The sequence below is a fragment of the Strix uralensis genome, chromosome 1 (assembly GCF_047716275.1).
Source record: "Strix uralensis isolate ZFMK-TIS-50842 chromosome 1, bStrUra1, whole genome shotgun sequence".
NCBI classification, from domain to species: Eukaryota; Metazoa; Chordata; class Aves; order Strigiformes; family Strigidae; genus Strix; species Strix uralensis.
This window is the reverse complement of record NC_133972.1, coordinates 104,521,788-104,535,939: the sequence shown is the minus strand read 5'-3', so window position 1 is coordinate 104,535,939 and position 14,152 is coordinate 104,521,788. Positions and strand designations below refer to the sequence as shown.

The window sequence follows — 14,152 nt, the reverse complement described above, 5'->3', positions numbered from 1 at the left end:
AGGATGCAGACTGTTCCTATGTAAGAGGTTAATTAGCAATGACTTGAAACATTTAGTCCCTCTGCTTGCAAAAGGAAAAAAATGAGCTTTTCTTCCTGGCAATGCAGTCTTTCCAGCCTTCTGAAATTTCTCAGGTAGACTTTTCTCTTGTCTTGATTCACAGGCAAAATAGCCCCCTTTCTCAGATCAGGCATTCTTTCTGCCACACTCAAGTTTTAAAGGGATAGCTCCCATTAACCAAAGCACAGATGGTAAAGCAAACACAGGCACAGAATTCAAACTTCATGATATTTCAGTACAGAACTCTTAGGCTAATTTTTATTAAGTCAAGCTTTACCCTTTGGCCTTGCAGGATGTCTCAGAAGGTTTAAAATCAATTTCTCCTACATCACCACTGTCTTCTGCTTCAGCTTTCATCTCTGTTACTGCCTGTGTCCTTACTGTGCCCTCCTGCAAAGGAGCTCATGACACCAATAGCAAATGAACACACTGACACCACAGAGACATGTACTCACACCTAAACTTGCATTCACACTTCTGGACCATTCAAATAACCCACTACCCATGTCTAGTTCATCCTTTCTTCTGCCACTGCATGTGGAAATCTTTAGAATGGAATTCTAGAGAAAAGTCCATTCAAAAGACCTACCTCTAAAAAACAGGGCTGTCAGTTGAACAGGCAGAAACTCAAGCAATTGATCTTGCAATTGAAGATCAAGAAGCAATACTGCTAGTTATTCCAAAGAGTTATATTTCAAAGAGTTAATCCCAGTAATAATTCACGTTAACAACCCTTTATCTCGTATCTTTAACCTTGGTTCTCAATGTTTAGCACAAAAATCAAACTAGGAAAATATGTTCTGGCTTGGCTTTGCTTTTTAACACAGCTCTAATGAGTTTGCTTTTCACTGCATCTCCCCTCTCCGTGTCACCAAGACTGCCCAAGGACTAGCAATAGAGGCAGCAATATGTGATATCATGTATAAAATAGTTATGTGGCTTATACCTCATTCATAGCTTATCAAAAGTTTTGCTAAAACATGTGCACAACACTTATAAGCACCTAATTTGGAATTTTATGTTAAGATCACAGATGAGTAATTAGCAGAAAACAGCTGTTACATGTTATTTTTCAGCAGATCAGGGCAGGGAGGGGAACAGAATCCAGGAGTTGAGTTTAGTATTCATAAGAGTTTAACATTTGCACAGTGGCTGTGCAGTGGGGCTAACATCAAATGCTAAAAAAGAAATCATTGCTGTGACTCCAAAGCATCATGAGGTTGTTTAAAAAAAAAAAAAAAAAACATAAGAATGAATAAGGATATACTGAAGTCTTTCGTCTTTTTGGTCTGGTACACTTGGACTGTTTTAAACTTCTTCCCAGCACTAGGAAGACTGAAAGCATTCTCACATTTCTAAATGAAAGCTGAGATGATAACAAAATCACTTTTCTCTAGGAATTAAGGCTTTAAATAAACTCATTGCTAAACTGCTACTAAATAATATTCTAGTGGTATTATCAACTAATGATCAATCATACCTCAGTACAAGCTCCAAAACTCAAATCAAGTAGACAGCGAAAGCTCAGTTCTCAAACTCATGCAGCTGCTGGGTCCCACTTTACTCCGTGAGCATCCTTTTTGACCTCTGGCACACTCAGTGTAGAGCCAAATGCTATTTTAGGAGAACGAGACATGCCACCAACATGCACCCATAGATCTTAATGCAACAGTACTACTCATTTTAGAGCTTCTATCACAGCACTTGAAAGCTATGGTCCTGGAGAGCAGCTCATAATGCCAATACTTATTTAAAAGTTAATATCACTTTTATAGCAAAGATACTATGCTTTTAAATTTGATAAATTGAACTCAGATAAAGCTCTTTTAAAGTATAAACCTTCTACCTAACATCACTCTTTCACAAAATGGTAAGTTTTCTCAGCTCCCAAATATACTTAGAAAATTGAAGAACCGTTGCCACAAAATACATACAAAGCCAGACTAAAAGTGAAGCCATAATCATGACCTTATCTTCACAAACTGGACAGAAAATCACTATCTAGAAGACACTGGAAGTATTTAACAAGAAAAACAAGAGGTTTCTCACCCTCAGGCTGACACCAGTAATTAAAATCTTTGTCTTTTTATTTGAAAATATTATTGTATTTGTGCATATGGAAAAACATCCAGTGAGAGCAAAGAGATCTTGTAAAATTATCTGTAGTTTAGGTTTCAAATGCGGCAGAAGCATTATAGGTCAGTAGTCAGTGCAGATTTCTTGAAAAAACACCAAGAGTGTTATAAGATATTATGTTTTCTATGATGTTCTCAAAATTCAGAACAGCCTACTTATAAAAGCCTTGCATGTTTGGGATGGGGTTTTTTTTCATTATTAGCTTTAGCATATATTATAACCAAAAGTGATCTTATTTTTATCTACATAGTCTGTTTTTGCTGCGTGCTTGCAAATTTCGTAAGACGCTCTTTCAACTAAACGATCTGAATTTTCTATTCATACACTCAAGACTACAATCACTAGAGCTATTTGAAAAATTATATCACAGGCAACAGCAGACAAGAATTCATTCTTTTGTAGGCTATGAAAGAGGAAGACATTTATTGTCATTCTTGTAGAGGAGTGAGGTTGTGACAATAAAAGGTAAATGACACCCACAGATTTCAACTGCATTGTCAAAATCTGGGTTTGTTTTTAGAAAACTGTCACATATCCTTATGGTTTCACAGCTGTCACTTATATTCACAAATTCAGCCACGTGATTAGATTTTTTTTGTTTGGTATCAAATCAAATTAGAAATATTACACCTACTTGTCAAGAAACTAAAACACAGGTATTTAAAGCTGCAAAGACTGAGTGTTCCCATGATCTTAATAATGTTAAGTAAGTCATACACATGGACATGCAGAATCAGACTGAGTAGCATCTTTCCAGATAATTAAAGCAATATCAGTGATCTAACCTATGGGGCAATGTAGTTCCTAATGCTACTCAAAGCATCAGAATGTGACCCATATCTCTTCTGTTTGGATAGATAAAAACCAAACAAGCATTATCTGCCCAGCATATATAGAGACACAACCGTGTATTAAGTGACACTATGGGAAGGTTCTCTATAATTATCTCCTAGAAAAGGTAACTGTGACCTTTACTTTTGCGTGGTCTCTCACCTCCATCACTTGTAGCAGGCTTTTATACCCAGCAGAGATGAAGCCCTTTGGTTATAAACTTACCTTCTCCTTGTTCCATGCAACTCTGTCTGCCTCTCAAAGAACGAGACACCTAAAAAGCACCACCTTTTGCTTCCAGCCACCAGGAAAATACTGACAGTCTGCCAAGCAGCAACATGCATGTCCACAGTCCCTTCTGATGTTGTCTCCAAATGATCTATCTGAGCCACAGCTGTAGATGCTTAATGGAGAACAGATGGGGCAGATGGTCTGACAAGAGAGTGTAACAGAGCTGGCAAGGGTCACCATCCTTGCCACCCCTCTGGGCCAGATTTCAAGCATGGCACATGGCCTCTGGTGTACCCATTCTCACTGAGGTATCTCAGAAGGAACTGAAAAATACCATCTTCCAGTGGAAGACAGAAAGGATCTCTCTTTTGATACAAAATCATGTAATACTTTTTCCCACATCATAACTGCCTTGAAAGGTGTAAAAAGAGCAGAGACACTCTTTTGATCATTTTCACTGGGAAATGTGAGTTCATCAACATCATTTTTCAGAGAAATGTAACAATATAGATGATTCTCATCTGCAGGGGTTTCCCCTGTAATAAATGAAAGTATGATTCAATGACAGCAGAAGTCTGTCCTGACACTACTTGGAAGAGAGCAGCTCACTCATAATGTGGGATACTTACAAAGGATATACCTGTTCTCACCTGACCTGTACTAACTGTGATAAAAAGATAAAAACAAAAAATCCTTGAAGTTTAAATCCCCAGAGAGAGGAAAGTGATGTGGCTTTGAAGTTCTACTGCCTGAAAATTCAACTGGCTTTCTGATCAGAAAGAAATTCAGTAACATTATCAGATGTTATTTTAAAATTTGGTCTTTTTGTTATTAAAAAAGTTAATGTTGCATAGTTGTGTTAACCAAAATATATGCCATTCTACTTCATACCACTATGCCAGACATAAACATTACTCACTTTAGAAATTAATAATTCTGAGGGTAGAACTCTGCTCTGTATATGGGTAGGCAGGGAACTATCAATGAATTTGGAGAACAAAGTTTCATAGAACAAGTAGCTACACCATTGTGTACCTTCTAATATCACTGTGACCCAAACTCTTGCACAACTCAAACAGCTTGGCTATTGTATTGACATATGATCAAATCCACTGAGAAAATAATTTAAGCAGAAAAAATGAATAACTGGGAACTGTGTAAAAGCATTTCAGTACAAGATTGAAAAGCTTCTGCCTGAAGCAATTAAGAAAGATGCCTTTACCAGTTAAAACTACCCTAAAAGGTATGACAGCAGCTATGAAAGTATTGCTCCCTGATTAAAGAAACAAGAAGCTAATGATAAATTCTAATCAGACTCTAGGAAATGTAAAAAATTGATAAGGGAAGCAAAACAACTCTATCATTAAGACAGAGCTAAGGACAATTTAAAGGCATATTTCTTCATAATTAAGACAGAAGGGAGCCATACAACGGTGCCTCCAGAAAACTATAGCTCAATATCTGGAAAAAGGACAGATGATATCACTGTATGATTGTGAATAAATGCTCTTCATAACTGCATACTTAAGCAAGATGCTAAAAAAACAACTGCCAAAACTATACATTATATGTGTTGAGTTGCTGGGGAAGCTCCAAAGGATAGGAAAAAAAGAACAACAAAGAACTAAGTTCTGATAATATCTTAAAAGACTCAATAGAAAGTAGAAAAAATATATTTGCCAGTGGCAGGACTCTTGGGGTAATAAAATTCATGTCAGTTAGTATGGGTCTATGGCAAATAAAAAATGTTAATAACTTCATGCCTTTTTTTACAAAAATACACATTTATAATGAAATATAAATTGCCAAGATTATATACTCTGGCACCAGTGTGATTGCTTCTAGGTAACTGGGACCTGGTTGTGTGTCCAACTAGATAAGCTGTTTTTTTGGAGAAGTACCATCAAAATATATGAAGGTCTAGTAGACACATCTTGCAAGTAAATTAATCCAGACTCATTGCAGCTCCACAGCAATCTTTTGCTTTGCTTTGAAACTAAATATGAAGCTCCAGAGGCGCTTGTTCTCTCACCTCTAATCTGTTCCTGGTCCAGCTTTGAACCACCTGCAGCTGCTGCAGACCTACAGCTGATGAGGAGAGTGGAAGACGGGGGAGCAGATATTTTCTGTCTCTCAAGGAGAAGAAAACAGGAGAAAAGACCAAAGCTACTAAGCTCTATCTTCTTTCTCCTTTTCTTCCTCTGATACACTGCTGGAAGAAGTGAGAGAAAAAGGGGAGAGGTGGGGGGGGAGGAAGCCAACCAAGATGTACTTTTTCCAGCCAGAGCTGAAGCAAGTTTGAGGCTTCTGACATCCTTACAGAACATACCACAGTACAGCAGCAGCACTGGGGACACTGGCAATGCTGATCCCCCATGTCTTCTTGGTCCTTCTATTGCCAACTCCGCTGTCCTCCTGCCAAATCTTCCTGAGTCCCCACAGGAAAGAAGGGAAGAGAAAAGAAAGGGAAATAGTGCAAGGGCATGGTTTCCAAACAAACTTTTCTCAGATTTTTTGCTTGCATGATTTCCTCTGATGTAGTCTAGCCAGAGGCTGACCTCCAAATAACATTAAGTCTAATAACTGCTAGAACTGTCCTCCTCCCTCATTTCTCTAACTGTATAATCTAAGTTCTAACACTTTTGCATCTTTCCACTGAGTTAACACATTATTTTGCCTTTCTTATTATACTTCACCCTATTGACTTGCTCTAGCTATCAGATGTACAAGTTTACTTTGCTGTCAAGTTCCCCCCTTGGTCTCCCAACCCCTGCAGCCCCAAGCAGGAACACACACACACCCTCCCTCTGTCAAGCAGCTGTCATTTCCCCATTGCTGCTCCCTGCCAATAGGAAGAACTCCTTCACAAAATGCTGCTTTGCAGCCTACCTTCCAGCATATTTCTCTCATAATGCCTACAGATATTGGCAGTCCCCAGTGGCAAGGCAAGTAGTGGTCTGAGATTACTGAGATGATTAGCAGAGAACGAAAGTCAACAGGCAGAAGTCATCTATATGAGGATACTCTTTTCCAAGAATGAAGTGGCTCTAAAATGCTATAGCCACGTTAGGCCAAGGTTTAACAGACTTAGTTAACTCATTTTCCCTAGCGCCCCTGTGTGCACATGGCCTCTGCATTACTGCACTCATGCTTGTCAACATGCTCACAGAAATTTACCTATTGCAGCCTTCCGTTGCATCTGTTCTGAAATACTGCCTGCAAACTTTGTCTTCTCTTAGGTGTCCATACTGTGTCTAGGGCAAGGTAGCTCTGATCTATTACTGAGGTTCTTAACTACCTTGATATAAGTGGTTAACAGAAACAACAGTACTAAAGCTACATTTTTAAGGAGCAACAAGCAGCTCACCTTTATGCCTGGTTTAAATCCCACAAGGACTGTGGCCTGTATGACTCTTCCAGCATACTACTTTGCAGGCAAATTAAGTTCTACTCAGTGGATGTTTACTCTCCCTTTAGCCACTGAGATACTGGACCAGTACAGTTTAAACATAAATATAAATTTTGTTCATTGGTTCTAGTTCATCTCTATTTCCAACATAATAGAACATAAATCTGATCACACAGCTTGGATAATATCATTGTTCACTTTATAGCCATGGCTCACCGTCACACTGGACAAGATCACACAGGGGATAAGGTCACAGAAACTCTCTGTGTGTCTTCTACCCTGTGATGTTATCAGGTACTCAACCCTAAAGCAATAGAAACACACTGATAAAAAGAGGGGAAAGGGAACGGTGATAATAAATCAACTCAACTGCAGAGAAAGTGCCAGGGAAAACAATATTGATTTTTTTTTACAAGTCAGCGCACAGATTTGTCAGACAAAAGAATAGAGATGTCAAAACCCAAAGAATCAAACACTCTAATATTAAGAGAAAAACAACCCCACTACCTACAAAATGCTAGAATGTGTGCATAGTGATGTTTATCACGAAGAGGAATGGTATTTTATCATACTCAGAAAATTTAAAGGAAATATTTATATAATCTGTATTTAGCAGTTACTGTTTGCCCCTCACACTGATTTTACATTAAAACATCTTAGTAGGATCAGGCAGAAGAAGAGTCAGAGTCCACTGCAAAAGAAAAGCACCTCTGGCCCAGTGAACAAAAGATGCTTCACTCCTCACCTGAGGGAGGTGACTCTCTGGTCATCACCAGTGACCATGCAGTTACCTCCCTAGGTGGTAGCAAAGCATCTTGCTTCTCTTCAGTGACTTAGAGGAGCTTTCTTTCTGAAATGGCCATGTTACACTCCTGGAAAATAGGGGATTGGTCAAGGTAGGTCAAGAAGACCATACCATATTGGAGAGAGAAGATATTTAAACTCTGTTCCACTAAAGAAATTAAGTATTAAAATTATATAACCAATTATAATAAATATACTAACTGGCATCATAAACTCTGATTCTCTCACCAAGGATCATAAGAAAATAGTAGTTGTGTGAAATGCCAAGTATAAGAATAGAAATAACTAGCAGTTCAGAACAGTAATTCATCTGTTATCGAACACTTATCTTCAGTAAATTCACAGAAACTAAGGTCAGAAAGACAATTACTTCAATTATTGTGTCCCATATAACAGAAGTCCTTAAATTTCATGCCATTCCTCTTATTTGTATTCCCAAAACCTGTTTGGCTAAATCAATTATTTTAGGAAGACATTCAGCATTGAATTGAAGACTTCATAAGTTATAGAAATCATCAATTTCACTCATAATCTGTGCTAATGTTTCAGTGCTCTCACTGTTAAAAATTAGTACTAATTTCTTATTCAAATTTGTATGCCTTTAACTTCCTGCCATTGATCTTTTATCTCTTAAGTTACAGAGCACACGATTTTCTCAACATGAAGGTATTTGGGCATTATAATCACGTCACATTCAAATCTTTTTAGAAAAATGGATAGATTGAATTCCTAAAACTCTCATTATAACTCACTTTCCTCAGCACACAGGTTATTTTTGTGGCTCTTTTACTCAACCCTTTCAATACTTTGCAATTCTGGAGCTGCAAGGGGTTGTTACTCACATGGATGTAGGTTGCACCTATGATTGCCTGGAGATACGCTGGTGTCAGTTCCCCAACCCACAAGACTTCAGGTCATTTCATATTATTGTCAGTAGGATACTAGACATATAAATGGCTACATGCCATTGCACCTGCACAAGGTATGACCTAATATTGAACCACAAATCAAGCCACTATAAAAACACTACGCTTTAGCAACTGTTGATATTCTTTAAATTTGGCATACTGTTTTCCTGTGCTTGGCCTTGCTTTGATTTCCATGCTTTTATTTCCATTGAATAAGAAGCAATGCTGAAAAAGAAAATAAACTTCTTGTCTCATCTTCAAGGTATGGTCATGAGAGTCTTGTTTAGGAAAGAAAGTATAGTATAAGTAGCAGACCAATTATGGACCTCATTGTAAAGGTAAAGAGCAGTCTTGATTTTCAACACCTACCCTTCACCAGTTGCCAAGATGCTAAAAGAATTATGATCTTTCAAATATTCTTGAATTTTATTTGTATATTCTCTTCTGTGATGGGATTTTGTTTTATTCTCCCCTCTTTTCAGTCTCTGAAATCATTATTCCAAATGCAGAAACCTAATGCACAGAAATAGTTAAAATTTATTTTATCTGCAGGTATTCAATATTCTCTCTCTGAATACTCAGCAAATCCATTCAAATAGTGGCTGTACTGAACTCAGTAAACCCTCTTTTTCTGACAGTCATTTCCCCTTCGCAAGCTTCCCAAATTTAAAACATGTCCATGCCATAAGCCATTCAGCAAAACACTCCTGTGCATGAGGTTCCCTTCTCATAGTGATACTTCCAGGTACTAAACAAAAGTGCAGTGCATCACAGCCAAAGTTGTAGGCAGAGTTTTCAGCACAGCCAAGCGGTTCCCTGTGCTGTGAATTCTTCACATAGTGTGGTCAGCCACTGGTCACACCATTGAATTAGAACCTCTTCATGATAGGGAAACAGCATGCAATTTGAAATGGGCTGATTAAAATGCCAATATTTGAGAAAGCTTACAGCTAATTTTGTTTGCTCAGCACAGTATGAAAACAGCTGTCTTTCCATGATCACTTCATGAAAAAGTAGTTCAGTGGTAAACAAAATTTCAGAAGCAGAATCTGGGTCTTTCCTGTTTGTTTTGTTTTTCAAGACAAATAAAATTGTGTTAAAATGAGGACTATTAAGGCAGCCATCCCTCAGCAACTTAAATGCTCTGAAACCAACTAGAACATTTAGAAAAAAGGGTCATAGTGCTAAATGCACTATGGACAGGAGAAATGCAAGCCACTGGATTGGCAGAGCAAGACTTTCCTGAATAAACACCTACATCTGATAGATGATAACAAGCACGAAATAACAAGGCTTGCCGGAAAATATGTTTTTCCCAAAATACACTGGTTTGTTCTTGTTCACGAGGCCTGACAAACATAAGAAAGTTGTTTCTGTGGCTATCGTACAGGCTATTCACTACCTGGACTTCTGAATTCAAGCCCACAGTTTAAGCCTATGGGGTCTTGGAAAAATTCCACGCTCTAACATTGTACTTATCTATGTATCTTTATGAAAACATCTAGACTTAAAAAACATCTCATGGAACCATACTTCTCAGACCTAAATAAAAGTCTTATCTACTATGTTAGCAAGAAATTGTCTTTCCTACTACTCTTTCCTGAGAAATCTCTTTCCCACCCTGCCATCTAATGATTGAAGTGAACACCCTTTCTTTTACTTTCCCGCAAAAAATAATTATCTTTGAACAAAATAACAAACAAAAAAATTCCCTGATGGTTCTTAAAAGAGTCAGAAAAGCCTCAACCATGTAGATCTGCTTCAAGATTTTTATGACAAGTTCACACTTGTCTTACTAGAAACAAGTTCAAACTAAATTTATGTTCAAACTGCCTGAAAAAAAAAAAATCACAGCATACTGAGTTCACAATGATAATGTTTTATTTTTCCATTTCAAGTGTGTGATTCACAACATGGGCAGCTACACAGAATACTGCACCAGGGACAGAATCTTTAGTCTTTTCCTGAAGCAGGCTGCTCTGTATTTCCTGAGCTCAGACTCAGGCAGCAAAACTGAGTGCATGTTCCTTTACAGCTCCAACTGGCCATTCATCCCCTCCTTCAGAGTCTCCTGCCTTGCTCACTTTTCCCTATCTGCCAATGTGACATCAGTATTCAACACTGACCAGCAGAGGACCAAAACATTCATGACAAATTTATCTTGCTCAGCCTGTGTAGCTATTTGTTTTAAGCCAAGTTATTCTTATGAAAATGTAAGACAAACACAACATGCCTGCTGGTATTTTTCCTTCACACCAGCACATCTTATGAGCCTAACAAGGCTCATCCATCATCTGCACTAACCATGGACTGAGGTGAAAGGTCAGGAGCCAGGGTTTGGAGAAAGTCAACTGTAAGGGGACAGAAGGCATGCTGATAGGGAAAAGACTGTATCACTGTCATCTACCAGCAGCAGTGATTGACAACGACAATATTGTTTGGTAATATATGGCAATTATCCATTTATTTCATACTTTCTTTTTGTTCTCCACAGTTGTAAGATGCAATAGTTATTGCTGAAAGTCTGTGAGAGACTTTCATGACTTCTGCCATGTGCATGGCACACAGCATCTGCTCATCCTTTAGAGATGACCCCTTAGTGAAAGGCTCACAATCTTAGGTTCCAGGTTCAGTCATTTTGCCCTACACAGATGAGATTTCTTTTTCCTCCAGAGGACTCAACAACTGGGTGAAAGCAAGCAGATGGTCTCTTCCCACTGTCAGACATTCCTGATAGCACTGTCCTGGACATTTTTCTCTGCAGGTATGTTATTTTTTAAAAAAAAAAAACATCACCACATTAGACTTTCTTGAATCCCACAAGTTCTCTCTCTGAGCAGGGCTTCTCTTTCACTCTGAACTATCCAAACTAGAAATTAGAAACTGTTGCCACATTTCTAAGAAAATTGCTCTGCATTATTCTAAATCTCTTAACCATAAAATATGACAGCCTAACCAATAAAAACATATTCAATTTTTTTCATTTCATTTATTCAGAAAATTAAGGAGGAAAAGAACAGCAGTATATATGGATTATCTTAAGAAGAGAAAGATGTCTCAGCAGAGCCTGCTAAACAAAAGCAGGTCCTTTTCCCTGAAAAACATTCTATATTGTAAAAGCAGTAAACAGTAATATAAAAAAAAGTTTCCCAAGTGACATGACCTTCCTTTCACAGTCCAAAGAGCAAATTATAGGAACACTGATCTCAGAGGGGTGTTTTAGGAAAACATATCCACAAAAACATACAGAAATATGGTATCCTGGATATAAAGGCAATAGTCTCCACTTCTTAAACTACTGATGTAAGGTAAAGGCAGAAATAGAACCAGGGTCTATGACTGGTCTAGGACCCAAGGGCAAAGTCTAAAATTTATAATGTAAGGAGAAAGCTGTCCTTAAAGGAAAATAATCAGAGAATTTAAGTCCTGAAGGGATCCTTCAACCACTCAATCTGACTTACTGTAACGTGCATTATGTATATCTTCCAGCTATCCTGTGCTGCACTGAAAAACTTCAACTTGGCTAAAGTAACATTTGCCCAACAACTACAGAAACATTTGCCATAGGTCTTGCCAAGATGTGTTGGGTGAAGAACCCTCGTTCACCCCGTAGTACATTTCAGTGCTTGCCTGCTCTCGCTGCGTGGTGGCAGCTCCCAGGGAGTCATTCTCATTATGCCTTTCCAGCTGGAATGAAGATCTCTTCAACAGCCAGCATTTTTTTCACCTCAGAAATACTTACATGCAGTAATCAAGTTACCACAACCTTTTGTTTTTCCTTCTCTCAGCTGAACAGCTGGAGGTTTCTAAATCTGCCCTTCAAAGGCCTTTACATCATTTTTGCAGCTCATTTACGCACTGGCTCCGCTTTTAAAATATGACCACAGCCAAACTGTGAGGAACAGAGCAGTATTTAGCTTCTCAATATCTGTCTCACTGACTTGGTTTAAAGAGGTAAAAATCGCCTACTCATTGATCCTCTGTGCTTATACCTAAGGATCACATTAGCCATTTTGTCAGCATATCACTGAATTCAGTATTTATAAAAGAAAAAAATGTGGCAAAAATTCTGTTAGTGTTCCAGTATGCCACAGCTTATAGCTAAATATTATGTCGCCTATAATGTGAATGTCAAAAATTTCACATTCCTTTTTTAAAATCCCAGCCCACAATTGAAGATACTGAACCAAGGAGGTGAAAGCATACATAGTAGGGTGCTAGTTTTTGTTTCAGTCATAGCCTTTCAGTGTTTTACATACCTGTCTTTAATTCCATGAGAAGATAAATATTTAATCTTTCAAAATGTTACATCCTGGTTTATTCTACTATTGTTTCAAGTAGGATTTGTTATAGTAGGACTAACCATACAGTCTTGAGAGTGGTCAAATATCCAGAAAGTCATTAATCTTGGATCTATACACCAGGAAAACTGTGTATAAAAGATAGAGAGTAAATTAAGGATTTTAGCCTTTAGTGGGACATTCTTTTTCTGTGCCCAGCTCCAGAAGACTTAATCCCATCAGCCAGTACATTTAACTCCCAGAAGGCAGCAGGGGAAAGGTTCATGTGAAAAAGCACTTGACTGCTGAAGAAGCCACTTCATACAACTATTAATCCCCAAGAAGGACAACAAAGCTTACACTAAGAGTGAAATATGTGCAATTGAGGGTGCTACCCATTTCATTATTGACTGCTGAATGACCAACACTGCAAGCTGCTGCAAGGAAGCAATGATTCTCCTTTCCTCCTTTGCCTGTTTCTTTACACTGAAGTTCTGGGGTCTGGGATTTTAGCATCATAAACTGCTGTTTCTTAAGGATTTCTGGTTCTTGTTTTAGTAGGCAAGTCAAGACTATTTTAATGAGAATTCTTGACTATGAGGCACTGGGGGGCGGGGGAAAGCACCTACCACCCATTTAGAAATACTTTTATTTGCAACTGTATAATACATTTAAGTGAGTATTCTGGACCATTAAAATCAGTATCAGTCTCACATGTGAATTCAGACTCCCCCAGGCTGAGAGTAACCCAGACCCTCTTCTTCTGAGAAAGGCTCTTTGTTACTCATCAGGCATAGCAAAAATTAATGCTAGCATAAGGGTGGGATTTTTTTTCTCCTTGTTAAACATAAGGTAGTTGCAGGAGCTGATCAGGCATGCTCAGAGCACACCTAGCCATTTCTGACTCATCAGGGAGCTTAAAGCTGCCCACAGAGTAAGATCTTACACTGCTGAGACCAAATTTTTAAAATAAGGGCAGAAATATTAACTTAGGAAATAGCTCAAAGCTTCTTCCCCCCTTTATCTAAAGAAGTTGTCATTTTCTTTTGATCACAAAACAGAAATTCTAGGCTCGTTCACACCATTTAATGCTAATCCCTGCAAGATGGTGGATTTTTTTAGCTGTCCTTATCACTACATAAGTAAAATTTTCTCTTAAAATACTATTAAGCTTAGAGTCTTGAGTTTCTCTAACTCTGCTCTCAATTACCTATTCACTTCTGGTTGTACTGTAAGGTTATCCAGATGACTCGAGATGTTTCAAGCACACAGTTTTAGCACTTCTGAAAAAATCTCACTAGGCACTTATTTATCTATCAAATATATTATTTGGTGGTGTAAATCTGTCCTTTAACGAAGCATACAGGTAACTGGGCTTAATTAAGTGTTTAATGAATAGGTACTTTTGAGGAAACAATAACTTGAAATAATCTATTTGTCAGTAGAGTTAATAAAATCCCTGTATAAAAGTGGTTTTATCATGTAATTTTATT

At 38.0% G+C, this 14,152-nt stretch overlaps 1 long non-coding RNA gene across 4 annotated transcripts in view; it reads right to left on the bottom strand.

Annotated features, from left to right (window-relative positions):
- The window catches only part of LOC141946364 (uncharacterized), a 177,116-nt gene that overhangs the window by 36,641 nt on the left and 126,323 nt on the right, over positions 1-14,152 (bottom strand). The window contains exon 1 of one of the 4 annotated variants that reach the window (XR_012629822.1): positions 1,541-1,633. The exons of the other annotated variants lie outside the window; for them this stretch is intronic. This is a non-coding gene — a long non-coding RNA (uncharacterized LOC141946364). Of the gene's footprint in view, positions 1-1,540; positions 1,634-14,152 lie in introns of those variants that run through there. 4 annotated transcript variants of the gene reach the window in all.